Source organism: Leucoraja erinacea, chromosome 24, assembly GCF_028641065.1.
Source record: "Leucoraja erinacea ecotype New England chromosome 24, Leri_hhj_1, whole genome shotgun sequence".
In the NCBI taxonomy this organism is placed as follows: Eukaryota; Metazoa; Chordata; class Chondrichthyes; order Rajiformes; family Rajidae; genus Leucoraja; species Leucoraja erinaceus.
The window spans coordinates 12,726,535-12,746,740 of NC_073400.1; the positions used below are offsets into that span (position 1 = coordinate 12,726,535).

The 20,206-nt window shown below is 42.4% G+C and overlaps 1 protein-coding gene across 1 annotated transcript in view; it reads left to right on the forward strand.

The window, feature by feature from the left end:
- The first annotated feature begins 3,714 nt into the window (after window positions 1-3,714).
- Window positions 3,715-20,206, forward strand: part of LOC129708651 (cysteine and glycine-rich protein 1-like) — a 30,161-nt gene continuing 13,669 nt past the window's right edge. Inside the window, exon 1 of the mRNA XM_055654540.1 lies at window positions 3,715-3,846. The gene's annotated coding sequence lies outside the window, so the exon portion shown is untranslated. The remainder of the gene's footprint in view (window positions 3,847-20,206) is intronic.

Genomic DNA, 20,206 nt, shown 5'->3' on the forward strand with positions numbered 1-20,206 from the left:
CTCCCCGTGGCCGTGTGGGTTTTCTCCGAGATCTTCGGTTTCCTCACACTCTCCAAAGATGTACAGGTTTGTAGGTAAATGGGCTTGGCATAAGTGTAAATATCTATAGTGAGTGTAGGGTGGTGTTAATGTGTGGGATTGCAGGTCAGTGTGAATCGGTGGGCCAAAGGGCCTGTTTCTGTGCTGTATCTCTAAACGAAACTAAACAAACTAGGAACAAATGATTAACAAGCTGTTTTCTTCTTCACGTATTTACACCCAGTTTAGGAGCACTTGAAAAATGGGTGGAATAAAATTACCCCAAATGTTCAATTCAATGCTTCAATGGTGCTTCAATTGTCACATGTGCAAAGAGCAAACACACAGTGAAATTATTTTCTTACAAACTGTCCAGTAGAGTATTACCATACCTAAGCACATCCACAATTAGCGAGCCTACAGAAATAGTCTACTGGTTCCGCAAGCCAAAAGACGCCATGTTTTGGCGCCATTTTCAAACTCCAGTCCGTTCTCTAGTTGTCATGAGAGTTGCCCATTCTAGGCGAGCCCCAGGCTGCTGTGAGGCCTCCAGCCATCGCCTCCCTTGAATGTGTGGATCGTCCAATGAACCGACGTATTGGACAGGTAAAATGTTTCAAAGATAAATTACTCTTTACCACAAAGAGATAACATTTAGCTACTTTTCATTAATCTCTTCAGAAATGCCTCAAGCAAATTTATTAAACGCAGATAAATGACTTCATCTGTACAATTCTGTACATCAGGCTAGATGCAGGAAGATTGTTCCCGATGTTGGGGAAGTCCAGGACAAGGGGTAACAGCTTAAGGATAAGGGGGAAATCCTTTAAAACCGAGATGAGGAGAACTTTTTTCACACAGAGAGTGGTGAATCTCTGGAACTCTCTGCCACAGAGGGTAGTTGAGGCCAGTTCATTGGCTATATTTAAGAGGGAGTTAGATGTGGCCCTTGTGGCCAAGGGGATCAGAGGGTATGGAGAGAAGGCAGGTACGGGATACTGAGTTGGATGATCAGCCATGATCATATTGAATGGCGGTGCAGGCTCGAAGGGCCAAATGGCCTACTCCTGCACCTAATTTCTATGTTTCTATGTAATTACTCAATGGGCCAGGGAGGTAAAGCACACGCAGTAATTAAAACATGCTCATAAACTTTGAATTCATCTTCCATTTTTACCAACAGAGAATAATCAAATGGCCTTATATTAATTGGTAATATTGAGATCAAAGTCTTTGAGATAATTTTGATTTTTTTTGTTCAATATCAGAAATTCAATTGACCCAATGCAAGGGTGGCATGGTGGTGCAGCGGGAGATGTGCTACCTTACAGCACCAGTGACCCGGGTTCGATCCTGACTACAGGTGCTGTCTAGGAGTTCGTACGTTCTCCCCATGACCGCGTGGGTTTTCTTTGGGTGCTCCAGTTTCCTCCCACACTCCAAAGACGTGCAGGTTTGTAGGTTAATTTGGCTTCTGTAAATTGTAAATTATCCCTATTACATAGGATGATGCTAGTGCACGGGTGATCGCTGGTCGGCGCGGACTCGGTGGGCTGAAGGTCCTGTTGCTGCACTGTACCTTTAAACTAAACTAAACTGGACAAACTGCTCTCCGAGTCACATTATAACTTTGTCCCTGAAACTTATTTAATGGACATTTGAGTTAGAAAACATTAATTTGTTCGTGGAGATCTATGGTTTAGAGTAGGCCGTCTTGACCTTTTCAGATGCAGTATAATACATTGATTTATAAGCCATTTCAACATTGCAAGTGAATGTTGTATGAGAACAAAGGAACACAGTAACCTTCTGCATCTTGAAGCACTGTATTACTGATGCCAGATGTCAAATAATAATCGTATAAAGCGATGCACAAACTATCAGTTCCACGATCCACAAATGCATCTAAATTGATATATTAAAGCTTCGAATCATCCGTTAAATCATTCACTTGGTTAAATAACTGTGGTCCAGTCATCCAAGCAGCGGGGTCAAGGAAAGAGCATTCACGTCGCGGCCCTGTTTTCACCAATCTTTCCACCACCACGCACAAGAAGCACAAGAAGCGACAAGACAGACACCATTGTATGCAGATGCCAAGAATTGTGTTCAGCTCTGGCTGAACAATTTCTAATCTTGTGTGTGGATTCGATAAGAAGGAGATCCAAGCAGCTGCAACTTCCATAGTATAATATTTTCAAAGTGAAATTATTTCATAACAGTTTCTCAAGGGGCGGCATGGTGGCACAGCGGTAGAGTTGCTGCCTCACAAAGTCAGGTTTGATCCTGACTATAGGTGCTGTCTGTACGGAGTTTGCATGTTCTCCCTGTGACCGCGTGGGTTTTCTTCGGGAAGCCTTGGTTCCTCCCACACTCCAAAGAAGTACACATCTGTAGGTTAATTGGCTTCGGTAAAATTGTAAATTGTCCCTTGTGTGTAGGATAATGCTTGTGCATGGGGTGATCGCTGGTTGGCATGGTTTCAGTGGGCTGAAGGACCTGTTTCCGTGCTGCATCTCTAAAGTCCAAAATCTGACCAACAAGGTCCTGAGCCACTGTTTAAGGAAAATATGGGTTTAGAAAGGAGAGAGAAATGAAGGAAAAGAGACACAAAGTATTGGAGTAGTTAAAATGTGTAGGAAGGAACTGCAGGCGCTGATTTATACCAAAGATAGACACAAAGTGTTGGAGTAACTCAGCGGGTCAGGCAGAATCTCTGAAGAACACGGGTAGGTGATGTTTCAGGTCGGGACCTTTCTTCAGACTGATTTTCATGAGGGTGGGGTGGGGAAGAAAACTGGAAGAGAAATTGAGGCAAGCCAAAGTCTGGAAAGTGATAGGTGGATACAGGCGATAGGGGGTGTGAGATAGTTGGAGGGGGAGTTGGCCTATCCATTCCCTCCACAGATGCTGCCTGACCCACTGAATTACTCCAGCACTTTGTGTTTTGCTTAAGATTCCAGCATCTGCGGTTCCTTGTGGCTCCAATAGTCAATGTGCTGAGTTTATGGCAATATTGAAAGACCAGGCATTCACCTTCCTGCCGTCTTTAAGCCTGTAAGACATAGGAGCAGAAATAGGCCATTCGGCCCATCAAGTCTGCTCTGCCATTTGATCATGGGATCTTGACCAAAACACAAAGTGCTGGGGGAATTCAGTGGGTCAGGCAACGTCTGTGGAAGAGATGTACAGATGAGGTCTTGTATCTACTTCATTCAGATTGAAGAAGAATCCCAACCTAAATGTTGCCTGTCCATTCCCTTCCCTTCCCTAATGCTGCCTGACCCGCTGAGTTCCTCCTGCACTTTGTGTTTAGCTTAACATCTCTCCTTGGCTCGAGTTAATTTATTTTAAAAAACGACATTTCTTGTCAGTCCTCATTCATGACAAAAAACAATGACTTATGATGAGAAACTTGTCATGAGTTAGTAACAAAATATCTTATTTTAATGTATTTCAGAAACAAGCGAAAATTGTCATGAATTCTGAGGAATCTAACTGAATAGAATACTTTATTGAAGTCACAGTGATATTCTTTGTCATTTTTTGTAATCTAAACTTTTGTAATTAAAAGTTATGAATTAAAAGAATGACAATAATCTTATTTGCAAATGGTCAGTTTAAAGCTTTTTTTTTTAAATGAGAAAAACATGTTGTGGCCTTAAAACTTTAATAGAGAGTGATAACGTCATGCTTGGTGCTGAGTGCAGAGGAACTAGGCGTTGTCTTTGGCCGGGTTCCGCCTTAAATTCAGCGCGGGTTCCAGCCGCCTGTGTCTGTCTTGTGGTTTGTGAGTCGGATTCGGGACACGGGCAGTGTTACCAGCAGGTAAACTTGTAGAGCGCTGTTCAGGAGCCGGTTCATTGCACATGCACTGGAAGACGGTTGTCTATTCAGATGTACTTAACATTGGATTTCTACCTGTGCTTTTCTTTTGTCAGCGCCGCAGGGGAAGGCAGTCGGGTGGGATAGTGAGCTTTTGCGAGCACTGGCTGTGGGTGGGGAACTCCAGTCGCGTTTAGCGTGGTGGGCAGGCAGGCAGTCGGGCTGCCGGTCAACTTGAACCTACTTTCCAAGTTAGGTAAAAAAAAAAAAATCTCAGAATGCGGTAAATGTGAACACTTTGTGGAAACTTGTGCGTTTTCTCTCTCTCCCCCTCCCTCCCCTGAGCGAAGTAAAGCAACTCTTTTGACTAGGCGTGACAGGAAACAATAGTAGTGTACAATTAGCATTCGCGGCCGGACAATGCAAGGTGACAGTCACTGAATCAGACCATGAGACAGCTAGACACAACATGCTGGAGTAACTCAGTGGGTCAGGCAGGCATATGGAGGAAGGAACTGTAGATGCTGGTTTACACTGAAGATGGAGACAAAATGCTGGAGTAACTCGGGGTCAGGTCGGGCAGCATCTCTGAGAAAAGGAGTGGGTGATGTTTAGGGTCGAAACCCTTCTGCCTCTGTAGCAGAACACGGGACCACGTGCGTTTCATGTGCTTTGTGGTGATTATATTGGATTGGATTGCCCGTTCAGAATTAACACTTGACCCGGGTTCTGAAGAAGGGTCCCTGTCCTTTTTGGGTGGCGTTGCGGGTCGAGTCTCTGGGGACTGGGGGTCCGGTGGGGTGGGGGGAGATAAGGAAGTGTAAGATGTGAAAACGAGTCATCAAGGGGGATGAGATCAAGAAAAAGTTAGAATTGATCATGGCTAGGTGTCTATTCCACATTTTCCTTGATCTCATCCTCTTTGATGTCTCGTTCGCACCTTTCACTTCCTTATCTCTGTATCGCCCTCTCCCTCGACTTGCCTTCTGAAAGAGTCTTGACCCAAAACGTCACCCATTCCTTTTATCCAGAGATGCTGCCTGCCCTGCTGAGTCACTCCAGCAGTTTGTGTCTATCTTCGGTATAAACCTGCATCTGCAGTTCTTCATTTCTACATTATGCCCTTGTTTGCAATCTCCAGTAGCAAACCTGAGAACAGAAGAGAGCTGCCTATTTCATTCCCAAGTTGCTGACTTAGTTTAGCAAAGTATTGTAAAGGCATTGAAATTGGAATGCTCTGGATATTGAATACATTTTATTTTGATATGAATTTTAAACTAGATTTTTTTTTTATGGAATGACAGTGGATGAAGTGGAAAAATGGGGCATATCATGAAAGATTGTGGGGAAGAAAGATTTTGTGGATGGGTTAAAATATATAGGTGGGGCAGTTCTAATACCAGCATATGTTGTGGAGTCAGGGGGCTTGGCTATTCAATGAGCATTTTGCCTCTGTGTTTACTAAAGATGATGTTTCCTATGTTATGGTCAAGAAGAATAGTGAAAATGGATAGAAGATGGCAGCTGTTTATGGAAAAGTTAGTTGGTTTGGATTAGTTTGCATTACTTTTTTGGAGAGAGTTATGATTAGAGAGAACGGGCTTTGGCTGCAATTGTCCAGCCCTTCCTGAGTAAGGAAGTGGTGCCAGAAGACTGGAGAATTGCTTATGTTACGTCCCTGTTCAAAAAGGGGAGAGAGTGAAATAAATTGGTAATGACAGTACTGCTTGTCAAATGATTGTAGTTGGGAAACTTTGCAGTCTGTAATCCAAGATAAATTTAACTTGCTTGCAAGGAAATCAAGTAAAACTCGGCTAGCTTGGTACTTTGGACGGCACAGTGGCGGAGCTGGTACACCTACTGCCTTGCTGTGCCAGAGACCCAGATTTGATCCTGACCTCTGGCGCTGTCTGTACATTCTCAGTGGGTTTTCTCCAGGTGCTCCGGGTTCCTCCCACATTCTAAAGATTTGCAGGTTTCTAGATTAATTAGCTTCTGTAGATTGCCTTTAGTGTGTTGAGTGTGGGGAAAGTGGGAAAACAAAAGGCTAGTGCGAGCGGGTGATTGATGGTGGACCGATGGGCCTGGTTCCATGCTCTATCACTAAACCAAACTAGGTTAAATTGGAAGATACCCTAGACTTTTCAATGCTATTTCTAATAATACCCCATACATTTTAAACTCGCTTTATAATTATAACATTTTAATTTAATTTTTCCAGTGATGTCAGGTATGTTGCAGGAACATGGGAACTGGGACTCGAGTGAAAAGGGGGTGTAGCAAACATCACCTCTTGAACCAAGTGGGTTTGTGAATTTTCTGATTGTGTATCAGTGTTTATTACAGTAGAGTAAGAAAATAAACTGCTGGAGGAACTTGTGAGATCAGGCAACATCTGTGAGGGAAATGAGCAACCTATGTTTTGGGTGGGGGGCCCTTCCTCAGATTATAACTTTCCTTTACTACTGCCATTTCACTGGACTCTGAAGAAGGATCTTGACCCGAAATGTTGCCTGTATATTCCTTTCACAGATGCTGCCTGACCTGTTGAGTTCCTTCAGCAGTTTTGTTTTTCACACAAGATTCCAGCATCTCTAGTCTCTTGTATGTCCAGTATACCATTGTGAAATGGTTCGGACTTCCAGAAAGTATGCAATAAAGTGCTGCTCAGAATGAGTCTATTATCACGATTTGAAGCTCATATAATTAGTAAGGCTGCAGCCGTGTGGAAGTGGATTTGGTTAAGTGAGAGAAAGCAGAGAATAGTGATCTTGTTGTGTAGGAAGGAACTGTAGATGCTGGTTTACACTGAAGATGGACACAAAATGCTGGAGTAATTCAGTGGGTCAGGCAGCATCTCTGGAGACAAGGAATAGGTGATGTTTTGGGTCGAGATTATGTTGGGTTATTTCAATGCCTTCAGTTAGGTTATTAGGATTGTTGGTCTTTTGTTACTAATAAACTGCGTTTTCTTCAGTGGGAAGAGTATACGTTCACATTTTAAGGACCGTAGCAGTGCTTGGCATTCAGACGAGAATAGTAGTGGTCTTTGGAAGGGAATAGTGAAATGTGATCCAGGGATAAATTTTTAACTAAGTCATGCGATAAAGAAAATGTTCTGCAAACCTCTTGTATATAGCTGAATGGAGCATAATTAAAGGATTGTCTTATTGTGGCTGTAACAGTATTACCCCCCAAAAAACCTAATTGTTGGAGAGTATGGAATGCAGATTTGAGATTATTAGTGAGGAGGAATGATTTGAGTATGGTTGGGAGATTGTAATGTTTTTCTTGGAATTATAAAGTCATACAGGCCCTTTGGCTGGATGAATCTGAACAGCATTAAGCTTAAATTGACACTAATCCCACAGTTTTTTCCATGATCCCATCAACTTTTCCTTTCCTGTCCCCTCCTCCACAGTAAATTACACTCTAGGGCAAGTTACTGTAGCCAATTAATCTGATAACTGGATGTCTTTTGAATATGTACGGAAACCAGTACAAACTGCACAGGCGGCCTGGGTTAAACCTCTGTCACTGAACTGATCTGGCAACTGCTTCATTAGGTGTCACTGTATTTTTCAGAGGGAGTGAAGAGGAGATTTAATTCGGTGTTAATCAGCCCACTGAGTCCATGCCGACTATTGATCACTAATTCCACGTTATCCCAGTTACGCATCCACTGTTTGCACACTAGAGTCAACTTTACAGAGGTGATTAACCTACAACCCGCATGCCTTTCGGTTGTGGGAGGAACCTAGGGCACCACTCTTATCCAAAGTGGTGGACTGTTTTGCTGGAAGTGCTCTTGTCTTAATGGGTTTACTAGTTTTGTCATCTTGTTACACTTGTGGTTTAAACTGCTCCACTTTAAAATGGTGTCTCCCGCAATGGATCCTGACTAATTCTGGTAATTGCCTTTTTTCCTTATTTGCAAACTGGGATTCCACAATGCAATTAGGAACACTTGCCATTTTGCACATGGTCGGTTCCAATGAGTAGTTTTGAAGAGAACAAGTTCCAGCGGACTATTTAACCCCTTGTGGCTGCCATTCAGTGACACCATGGTTTTGGCTCGGTGCCACAATCCTGCTCTGGCTCCATATCCATCAATTTCCTTAATATCTAAAATTTCATCAGTCTGTCTTGAATATATTCAGCAATTGGAATGACTTGGTCTCCTGTGTTCCTGAGATTCCTAAAAAAAGGATTACCTCTGGATGAAGAAATGTTTTGCCTTTTCAGAACAGTGGACCTTTATTTGAGCCCGACTCCTGTTTCCAGAGATGGGAATCTGCTCCATCTACCTTGTTAATCTGGTGCCCTTCACTAACTAGCCTTACTCGGGCAGGGAGACCAAAGCTGCTACCAAGATTAATTTTCATTCTTGGGGCTCGCTATCTAATTAAGATGAGAGTGGGGCCAGATTCACGAATGGCTTCATCTCCTCTGTTATCAGATTAATGAACAGTCCTCCAGAAACTAGGTGTAGTCCTGAATTTTCAACCTACCTCATTGCAGAGTGTTTAAGAAGGAACTGCAGATGCTGGAAAATTGAAGTACACAAAAATGCTGGAGAAACTCAGTGGATGCAGCAGCATCTATGGAGCGAAGGAAATGGGAAACGTTTCGGGCCGAAACCAGTCCTCGGACTGAGGTAGTCTGAGGAAGGGTTTCGGCCCGAAACGTTGCCTATTTCCGTCGCTCCATAGATGCTGCTGCACCCGCTGAGTTTCTCCAGCATTTTTGTGTACCTCATTGCAGACATTGGACTTTTTCTCTGGAACTGTAACACTACACTGCTGTAAAACTATTTTCTACGTTCTGATTTTTTTTTTTTCCCTTTCCACTACCAATGATAGTATGATGTGATGTAATTGGATTGTACACAAACAAGCTTGTCATGTTATCTTAGTCCATGTGATAAATACTAAACAAATATTCTTGTGCTCGTATTCTCTTGCAGTGAAGGCCATTGTACCACTTGCCTTCTTTGTATGTTATCATGCAGTGATTTGAGTACAAGTACATCTCGGTCTCTGTACTTGGTTACTTGGAGATACAGTGTGTAAATAGGACCTTCGGCTAACTGAGTCTATGCTGATCAGCGATCACCTATTCATACAGACTTTAGAGATACAGCGTGGTAACTGGCCCACTCGAGATACAGCGTGGTAACTGGCCCACCGAGTCCGTGCCGACCAGCGATCACCCTCGTACACACACTACCCTACACACTATGGCAATTTTATCGAGGCTAATTAACCTACAACCCTATATATCTTTGGCGGGTGGGAGGACGCTGGAGCACCAGGAGAAAACCCACACGGCCACAGGGAGAATGTAAAATTTAAAAAACTAGTTCTAAATAAATAAACATACCTCTTGGAAACCTCAGAGTATATATATAAAAAGAACCCTTGAAGACAAGTTTTTCAGTCACTATTTTCAGCTAATAATCTGTTTTTCTAACTTTCTAACAAATGAGGAGGATAGTGAAAGATCTCCCGTCTGGTAGGTTTGGACTTTTTTTTGTTCTGGAATCCATGGAAACAATCTAGGTTACTATGGCCCTTGCATGATCATCCTTTACAATCTTTTATTCTCCACTCACTCGCGTACCTTGTTGGCGGCAGCTCTGACCTGATTTCTGTTGTAGAACTCGCTGTGTGAGGACACTCTGCACCTCGCTTGATGAATGTGCTTCAACTGGGATTGAGCCTAGCTTCTCTTTGCCAAGTCTCTCTGGTGCTCTTGCCTCATTCAGCTGGCTGCTTGCCCCTCCTAATCCATCTGTTGAGTATGGGGCCCGCACTCGCTGTGTTTGGGTCAAAGTGCATTCCTGGTAGCTTGCACTAAATGGGCAGCATAGTCGTGTATTGTGCTCTGGATCTGAAATTCAAGGATTGGAGTACAATGATCATGCTGGAGATTTGTGCAGTCAAGAAATGAATTTCTGCTGTCGGAAATCTTTTGATATTCATTTACTTGTTCATTTTTTAATTGGAGGCAAATTTAAGTTTAACCACCTCTTGCCTGCAGCTGCCACTTTCTTCCTTGGTTTACTTTTTCCTGTAAAAGGAATTGTTCATTATTGAGAGTCAGATAACATAGATTTGCAAATCCCAGCCTGTAAGTAGAATTCTGTTTTGTTCATTCTGCTTGGTTCTGACTCAGTCAGTTACAGAAAGAATGCACGCATTTCCCAAGTTTCTGTGAGATATATTTGCAAGAATTCCAACAAAGCTTTTGCTTCATGTTGACCTTTTAGAAGGGGTATTGGCTTTTTTTGTGCTTTTTAAACAGGAGAGGTTCTGCTGCAAATTAATGATTTGTGACCATGATGATTTGTGACCATGGGTTTTAATCTGCTTTTTCTTTTATGGAGACTTGACCTTTAGACGTGCACAAAATCAATGCTTCTGACAAAATAACAGTCAATGTCCTCGTATCAAAAACCTTCTCAGTTTGATCCCTTGGGTTCTCAAGACGTTTGAATGGTGTTGATAAATCAAATTATTTGCACCAATTTAGTTCATTATCAGAAACATTGTTTTACAGGGTTCAAAAGAAATGCAGATGAAAGGCATTGTATATTTTAGTGGGTGGGAGGAATTGTTATTTGTTCTTGATGTTGCACAGCTTCATTAAAAAAATTGCGTTTGGAGATCTCTAAAGATGGAGATTGTTAAGTTGGAAAGAGTACAGAGAAATACAGGGATGTTGCCAGGACTCGAGGGTTTGAGCTGTAGGGAGAGGTTGAGCAGCTGGGACTCTATTCTTTGCAGCACAGGAAGGTGAGCGGTGATCTTAGAGGTGTATAAAATCGTGAGAGGAATAGATTGGGTAGGCGCACTGTCTCTTGCCGAGAGTAGTGGAATTGAGAACCAGAGGACGTAGGTTTAAGGTGAAGGGGGAAAGATTTAATAGGAATCTGCGGGGCAACTTTTCATACAAAGGGTGGTGGGTGCATGGAACGAGCTGCTAGCGGAGGTAGTTGAGGCAGGAACTATTGCAGCGTTTAATAATTAATTTGACGGGTACATGGATAGGACGCATTTAGAGGGATATGAGCCCAGTGCAGGCAGGTAGGACTAGTGTTGATGGAACATTTTGGTCAGTATGGGCAAGTTGGGCTGAAGGGCCTGTTTCCAAGCCGTATGACTCTATATGGTTGTTACAAAACTTGTGGCAATTTTTTTAATGAGATGACCAGCATAGGTCTTTTATTTTGAAAATTTCTCTTATCATTTGAAAATATATAATTGTTTTTTTTAAGTACAGATCCTGTCATTCCATTAACGTTGTTCACCATAAACCTTGAGTTCATGGATGAGCATGCCCTTGTATGTCACTGTTGCAGCTCCAGTGCAAGTCATTGAGTAAACACGTCCTTTTGAGGCTAGCCTATCTGATGTAATGTGTAGTGCCAGTATTACTTCTTGGTTAAGGCCAGAAAGCCATGGTAACTGCAGATGATAGTTAATACAAAAAAGGGCATAGAATGTTGGAGTAACTCCGTGGGTCAGGCAGCATCTCTGGGGAAAATGGATAAGTGACGTTTCAAGTCGGGAGAAGTTGGCTTTGACCCAAAAAGTGACCTACCCATTTTCTCTAGAAATGCTGCCTGACCTGTTGAGCATTTTGGCAATGTTTGATATAAAGCAACATCCAGTTCCTTAGTGTTGTTGCCATTTTCCCTTCGATGGCATGTTATGCACATTTTTGGAGTCTTAAACCATTATTCCTAGTGTAGTCCTTGTACATTTGTGTAGTTGAATTTGTACTCTTGCATCTGTGTGACGGGTAATGAGTGGTAGTTTTGTTTAGCAATACAGTGCGGAACCAGACTCTTTGGATCACCGAGTCCGCACCACCCAGCAGTCCCCGTACACTAGCACTATTCTACACGCGAGGGACAATTTGCAATTCGTGCAAAGTTAATTAATCTTCAAACCTACGCAGTCCCAGGGAGAACGTACGAACTCCGTACAGGCAGTGCCCGTAGTCAGGATCAAACCTGGGTCTCTGGCGCTGCAAGGCAGCAACTCTACTGCTGCACCATTGTGCCGCCCTGGAACTGGGTAAAATTCTGACACTTTCTGGATGGTTTACTGTCAGATTTTACAGTCCCCAATATCTAATTTCTCTGTTCACAACATCTGTTGCTTATTGCAATACTGACTAAAATTGTTTAACGATTAAGAACAGTCCTGGAAATGTTTAATTTGTTATGACACCATATCAGGAAGTGAAACCAATGTTTTATTTGGTTTTCACTATAAATATTGCATCTGTCCACTAACTGTGCATGTTCTTGCCCAAATGCTAACTGCATCTTCAAAAGGGCATGCGATTGCTATAATTTATGAACCCCATAATTTGAATTGTTTGTGTGAACTTCAAACCATTTCCCTCGAGACATATCTATCCCTCTAACTGCATGAGCAGAATGAATTAATGGAAATATTTTGGCTGGTTAGATTTTCCCTTCCTACCAGTATTCTGATGACGGGTCAGAAAATTATTTTTGCATAGATACATAGACAATAGGTGCAGGAGTTGGCCATTTAACCCTTCGAGCCAGCACCACCATTCAATGCGATCATGGCTGATCATCTACAATCAGTACCCCGGTGTGGTCTCACCAGGGCCCTGTACAACTGCAGAAGGACTTTTTGCTCCTATACTCAATTCCTCTTGTTATGAAGGCCAACATGTCATTAGCGTCACTGCCTGTTATACCTGTATTCATAACTGACAGAAGATGAAATAGAGGTGGGGTGTGGGTGGAATGGGAAGACGGATCAGTCTTAACAAGTCTTGAATCAATTTGCCTAAAGTGTAGTTGTACTTTCAAACTTCACTGCACTTTGAAATAAAATGCAATCGGCAAGATTACTGGGGAAGTCTTCAAATTCGTGTTGATTCTTGAGAGAACGTTCCCCTTTTGACCGTTTTGAATTGAGAGGAAAAATTTGTTCATTTTCATGAAATTCTATACAGGATAATTTCCTGCTTTGACTTGTATGTTTGTGACTCTGATATATACTTGAGTTCCACACAAATGTTAGGTGGGGCAGCTGGCAAAATGCCAGTGTCTTGTACAAAGTAGCGCCATTCTTTGTCTAATCTTGCTGTCTCACTTTACAATGAACTGTTAGTTATTACGAAGCGTGGTTAATTGGTGCAAAACACTGCCTCTTAACTCTTTAAGAAATAATTGCAGATGCTGGAAAAATCGAAGGGTTGAGCCCCGAAACATCACCAATTCCTTCTCTCCAGAGTTGACCGCCTCTTTTTAAATGTCTGATGAAGCAACTGCTGGGATTTTGTCCATGATTTTAAAAAAATCCAAAATTACAAATGCCAAAAAGTTGGGGGGAAGAAATATCTACTTTCAAATGTAGATGGTAGCATCGTACATTCATGTCTTATTTTTAAAAGCAAGTTGCACAGGTAATTTGTTTTATCATTTGTTACTGTATGTCGAACTGTATTTTCACCATTTTTAATCTGCAAGTGGCAATATTTTGGCTTTAGTTATTTACAATATGAGAGGGTTGGGGTGAAATTAAGTATTTCTGAAGTACTTATTCAAGTACATTTTTGAGCTTTTTACATATTTTAAAACTCATTGATATTGATGCAGTGAGCAAAAACAGCCCCATGTTATTCCAATTATCTCTGAATTGATTTCAAGTTGGCATTAATTTCAGTAATTTTGGTATTTGGAGTTTAGATAGTGGTGCGGGGTGAGGGGGTGAATGGATAAGGCTTTGTTTCGAGAATTGGGGATTGTTAAAACGTTGACTTGCAACTAATGTGGTTTGTGGACAGGAGCCAAAGGCAAATAGGACTTCCTTTCCAGATGGAATCAAAATGCTGGAGCAACTCAGCTGGTCAGGCAGCATCTCTGGAGAAAAGGAATAGGTTTTGTGTCTATCTTCATCAGACTGAGTTGGGGAAGGGGGTAGAACTAGTGGTATGAAAAGGTTTAGACCAACCCTCCACCCCCAACTCTGATGGGTTTTGATTCGAAACATGAACTATTCTTTTTGTCCAGAGATATTGCCTGATGTTAATTTATTAAACATCGATCAAATATGCACTTGTGTAAAATACTTGCTTTCCTAGATAAAAATTAACATACAACTGCATCAGCACCTGTTAAGTTAGCAACTTTTCAATTTGTTTTTGTGTAGTTTCCAAAGAGAAGCTAACAAAGGTTTCACTTGGTTCTAGATCTGTTCTTGTCAATGTAAAGCTTTTTTTAACCACTCCTGTGTGGAAGACTTTTTTTTGTTTCTTCCCTATGAAAGCTCTCTGTACACCACATCTCCAGGGCTCTGTTATGCTGTAGATACTCACCCAATTTAAAAAATAAACAAACAAACAAACAAATACATAAATAAATACACACATTTGCTGTTTGGTTTTGAAAAAAAAAATTTAAATGGATGTCTTTTTTTCCTCGCCGTCATGATGTGTATTGCTGCTGACGGCTGGTTAGATTGTCTACTGAGTTTGTTCAGGAATTTAAACATAATGCTAGGAATCTATTAACAAGGGTTTGGGATGGAGATTATAACACTGAGGCCTGAAGTGGTATCCACCCATCAAGTTTATTCTTAACAGACAACGTACGATCTTTGTCACGACGCAGCGTTCTTTACGGGTGAGGTGATTTGAATTTTATCCAGTGTTCAATCACTAAGTGGTTGAGTACTCTATACATAACACAACTTCAGGTTCTCCTTTGTGGCTAATGCACTCCTGCACAGAGATCGCTGGGTACACTGACTTAATGGAAGTGAAATAGCGTTTAACTGACTTATTGGAGTTCGAGTAATTGGAGCAGAATTGGGCCATTTGGCCCCTCAAGTCTATTCTGCCATTCAATCATGGCTGCTCGATCTTTCCCTCTCAACCCCCTCCTGCCTTTTCCCCATAACCCCTGACATCCATACTAATCAAGAACCTATCAATCTCCACCTTAGAAATATCCATGACTTGGCCTCCAGTGGCAATGAATTCCACTGATTAACCACCCTCTAACTAAAAGCCGTCCTCTTATTTCTAAAGTTTTGTCCTTTTATTCTGAAACTATGGCCGCTGGTTCTAGACTCTCCCACCAGTGGCAACATCCTCTCCACATTCACTTTATCCAAGCCTTTCTCTATTGGGCAAGTTTCAATGAGGTGTCCCCTCATCCTTCTAAACGCACACAAGTAGAGGCCCAGTGCCATCAAATGCTCCTCATCCCTGGGATAATTCTTGTAAACCTCCTCTGAACACTCTCCAACACTAGCACATCCTTCCAAGACACTAGACCCAGAAAGTTCATTAAAGTAACATGTTCGGTTGTTATGGAGGTACTGGTGGATGTGCTGTACTTGATTTTTCAGAAGGGATTTGACAAAATTACGCTTCAGAGGTAAATGCTGAAAATCAAAGCTCGTGGTGGACGTGGTAATGTAGGCATGGATAGAAGATTGCTTGGCTAATGGGAAACAGAAGGCATAATAAGTCTTTTGATCTGGTTGGCAAGACGAACTGCTGCAAATAGTTTCAGTTGTTAAAATCTCTGCCAAGTGGACAAAGACTTATGCCTGTAACACTTAGTGCCCAAAATCAACTGGATTGTCCAGGAGTCGGGCAGTGACAAGTCCATGGAGGCCGTAATATTTTTCCATACAGTAAGTTACTGTGCTTCTGCTGTTTACTGAATATTCTGAGCTCCAAGATCAAAGGTTACGAGGAAAAGACAGGAGAATGGGGTTAAGAGGGGGAAAAATATGTCAGCCATGATCGAAAAGTAGAGCAGACACGATGGGTCGAATGGCTTCATTCTGGTCTTGTGTCGTGACACCATATCTATACCTCTGGTGTCCACCATTCTAATGCACGAGCCCACAAGGATTGCTGATGGTCGATTCCCTTTCCCTATCACTTGAGAATATTTACTCTAAAGCAAACTAATGGCTCGGTAGTTGGTATTGCTTCTTTATCAGAGCTCTTACTTGCAGTGTAGCCTTGAGCCTGTTGCACAATGTGTCCTCAAGACTGATTCTCAAGTGCTGAATGTTTTGGATTTATTCTGGCATGTTTGAGATTCCTCCATTTGAACTGCATCTCTGCACCATTGCTTGCATTTGTTGCTAGCACAGGAGAGTATGAACACGAGCCTTGGCATCTGCCATACGGTGCAGTGGCGCAGCAGTAGAGTTGCTGCCTTGCAGCACTGGAGACCTGGGTTCAGTTCTGGTGATGGGTGCTGTCTGTAGTTTACATGTTCTAACTTTGACCACATGAGTTTTTTTTTTTTCCCGCATGCTTGGGTTTCCTCCCACATTCCACATACGTATGTTCATGTTTGTAGGTTAATTTGGCTTTTGTTACGTGTGCAGGATAGTGTATGGGTGATCGATGGTCGGCCTTGGCTATGGGCCGAAGGGTTTGTTTCCACGCTGTACCTCTAAACTAAACATACCATTGAGATAATCTTTCCATTCAGAAGCTTGGTACTCGATTAGCTTTGTACAAATGGAATTGCACAACCAATGTAGATAATATTATTTTGAAATTATCCTCGGATAAATCGGAGCATAAGAGCAGTGATGAATGACAAGAGGATGGTGCATGACAATGTAAGTTTAGACTTGAGATGCAGCACAGAAACAGGCCTTGTGGCCCACCAAGTCCACGCCAACCAGCGACCACCACGTACACTAGCACTATCCTACAGACTAGGAACCATTTACAATTTTACTGTAATGTTTGGCAGGCAACTTTATTTTAGTGTTATGGCATGGAAACAGGCCCTTTGGCCCACAGAGTCCACACCACCCAACAATCACCCCATACAGTATTTCTATTCTACATACGAGGGACAATTTACGGAAGCCGCGGTACGGTGTGGCGCAGCGGTAGAGTTGCTGCCTCACAGCATTTGCAGCGCCATTGACCCAGGTTTGATCTTGACTACGGGTGCTGTCTATACTGAGTTTGTTTGTTCGCCCCGTGATCGCGTGGGTTTTTCTTCTTCGATCTTCGTTTTCCTCCAACACTCCAAAGACATTCAGTCATGTAGGTAAGGGTTTTGGCCGGAAACGTTGCCCATTTCCTTTGCTCCATAGATGCTGCCTCACCCGCTGAGTTTCTCCAGCATTTTTGACTACCTTCGATTTTCCAGCATCTGCAGTTCCTTCTTAAACATGTAGGTAAATTGGCTTGGTAAATGTCAAAATTGACCCTAGTGCGTGTGTAGGTTTAACACTTAATGTGCGGGGATCGCTGGTCGGCTTGGGCCCAGGGGCCCGTTTCTGCGCTGTATCTCGAAAATGAACCAAGCCAATTAACCTACAATCCAATCGCAATACGTTTAAGTTCATGTCGTATTACAAAAATAGGGCCATTCAGCCCATTGAGTCTACTTTGTTATTCAATCATAGTTGATCTATCTTTCCCCCTCAAGCCCATTCTCCTACCCTCTCCCCATAACCTTTGACAGATTCTTGATTAGTAATGGTGTCAATCTCTGCCTTGAAAATACCCACTGATGGCCTCCACGCCCATCTGTGGCAATGAATTACACAGAATTGCCATCCTTTGGTTTAATACATACTTCCCCATCTCCTTTCTAAAGGTTTTGCTCATTCTTGTTTCAACAACTTGCGGCACCATAATTGTTTTTTTGAGATTCGCAGGACCACCTGTAATGGATACAGTTGTTTTGCCCAGAGTTGCATTTGAGAATCCTCACAAATGACACTTTTTTAAATACTTTTGTCATGGATCATAGTATTTGTGGTTAGACCATAAAGGCCTTGCCTGAGGCAAACTCTTCTCTGATTGTCTCTTTCGCTGCTCTGTATGTCAACAAGTCATTAGTAAAATGTTTCATAATCCGATTCCAAAAAGCGCAGGATATTTCTAAACAGTTGAAATCGTGTTTTTAAGTTTGTGTTGCATTAATAAAAAGTTCATTGTAAGTTCTCAACACCAGATTGTTGGTATGCTTCATTACACCCACATCTATCTTGCTCAATTCTCCATATTAATAAACTTGCAGGTCATTTACAGACTAATTAAGTTTTATCCATGTTGACTTTATTTAGTATGTGGCGGGGATGCCTTGGTGAATAATTCCTTAATCTCTTATCACACTCGAGTGTTGACATAGACAACAGGTGCAGGAGTAGGCCCTTTGAACCAGCACCGCCATTCAATGTGATAATCGCTGATCATCTACAATCAGTACGCTGTTCCTGTCTTCTCTCGATATCCCTTAACTCCGCTAACCATAAGAGCTCTATCTAACTCACTCTTGAAAGCATCCAGAGAACCAGCCTCTGAGGCAGAGAATTCCACACACTCAACGCTCTTGCACCTACTTTTCAAGCACCGGATATAAATGTTTTCTTTTGCAAAACTAATAACTGCTCCTAAACGCAATAGCTATGCAACTGCATGTACAACATCACTGGAAAAAATGTAATTACTAATTGTGACTGTTGCCAAGTCAAAGTAACTCTATATTAACATGGTTCATTCATCTTGTGACATGACATTAGATGCCACAGAGATGAAAGTAATTTAAAAAGCATTGTTCAAAACTTGGAGCAGGGCAGTGGCACAGTGGTAGAGTTGCTGCCTTAGTGCCACTGACCTAGATTAAATCCTGACTACTGCTGTTGTCTGTAAGTAGTATGTTCTCACTGTGACCGTGTGGGTTTTCCCTGGGTGCTCCTGTTCCTCCCCCCCCCCCCCCCCCCCCCCCCCCCACATTCCAAAGATGTGCAGGCTTGCAGGATAATTGGCTTCTACAAATTGTCCCTTGTGTGTAGGATAGAAAAAATGTACGATTGATTGCTGATTGGCTTTTTCGTTGAGAGTGCCCTCACCAGCTTTGAGTATCTGGCTCTGATGTCTGTATCCATGGTCAAATCTGATTTTTGTGAAGGCGCACAATCAACATGCTTTTGTTTTGCAACAAATCATGGGATTGTCATCAGTCTCGTCTCAACCCAAACCACTGCAGTTGCATGCATTATGGAATGGATCATTTCCTTCCATGCCAACCAATGTTGCCTGGTTCCTTTGGGGATGAATGATGCTGTACTGGATCTTTTGGTAACTTTTGGTCATTCCCTAGCAGAGCTGGTAGAGCACTTTTTTTTTTATTATCTTAGAATAATTTTGCAGTAACAATTTTTTTTAAATTATTGCCCTTGAACAACTATGAAAGCCTCCAGGAAGAAATGCTCTGGACAAAGATAATTGCTGTGAAATGTTTGAGTTTAGTTTATTGTCACATATCCAAAAAGCTTTTGTTGCGTGTTACCCAGGAGAGGGAGGGAGCGAGCAGGAGGGAGTGGGACTCTGGCATCTGGTAACCCAGGCGGGCTTCCATCCAAGTATTAACCAGGTCTGAACCTGCATAGCTTCTGAGATGAGGTGTTTTCAGGCTAGTATGGCCATAGACATGTGTTTATATAGAGCAAGGGATCCCAACCTGGGGTAAATTTCGCCTACCCAGGGGGTACATTTGTTGATTCTGGATTTGTACATTTTTTTCTCATTGACTGACTGTGTTTGGCTCTGGTATACTGGTATCTGTTCATCATTGGTTGTTCATAAATAAGTGAAATAATATTGGTATGTGCTATTAAAGTTGCCAGGGGTAAACAGAACGAAAAAGGTTGGGAACCCCAGATATAGATCATGTTAACTGTTGCACTCTCAGCACAGGCTGCCTGACCAGCCGAGTGTTTCTAGAAATTAGTTTTCTTCCAGGTTCCCAGCCATGGTCCTTCAATATGCCGGGGTACTGTCTGATTTGCCTCTACCCCCTATTGTGGTCCATGGAACTGATGTGCTACAATGCTGAGAACTACATTTTGCACTCTGTATCATCCCGTTTGCTCTACCTATTGTACTCGAGTGTTTGAGTATTTGTATATAGTACTAGACTAAGTGGGACCCGTTGGGTCCCATGTTCACATGGGAGGGCTGGTCCCCAACGCAATATTCCACCTCTCCACCAATTCCAATATTGGTGGCCAGTTGGCGGGGCGGGGGAGCTTTCTGGACCACTAGTATGGGTGTTGTGGGCTGAAGGGACTGGTTTCTAACGGGCTAGTATGGACATTGACTTGGGGCTATTCCTTGAAATTCCATTTCAAGCAGGGTGCAAGGCCACCAAATTCAAGTGCAGTTTCATGCCACTTCTAGCAGGGTGCAAGGCCACCAAATTCAAGTGCAGTTTCAGACCACTTCAAGCAGGGTGAAACCACACTCAGTTCAGTAGACATTTGGTGTGTTCAGTTGATTCACAGCTCGGACAGCGTCGTGACCTCTC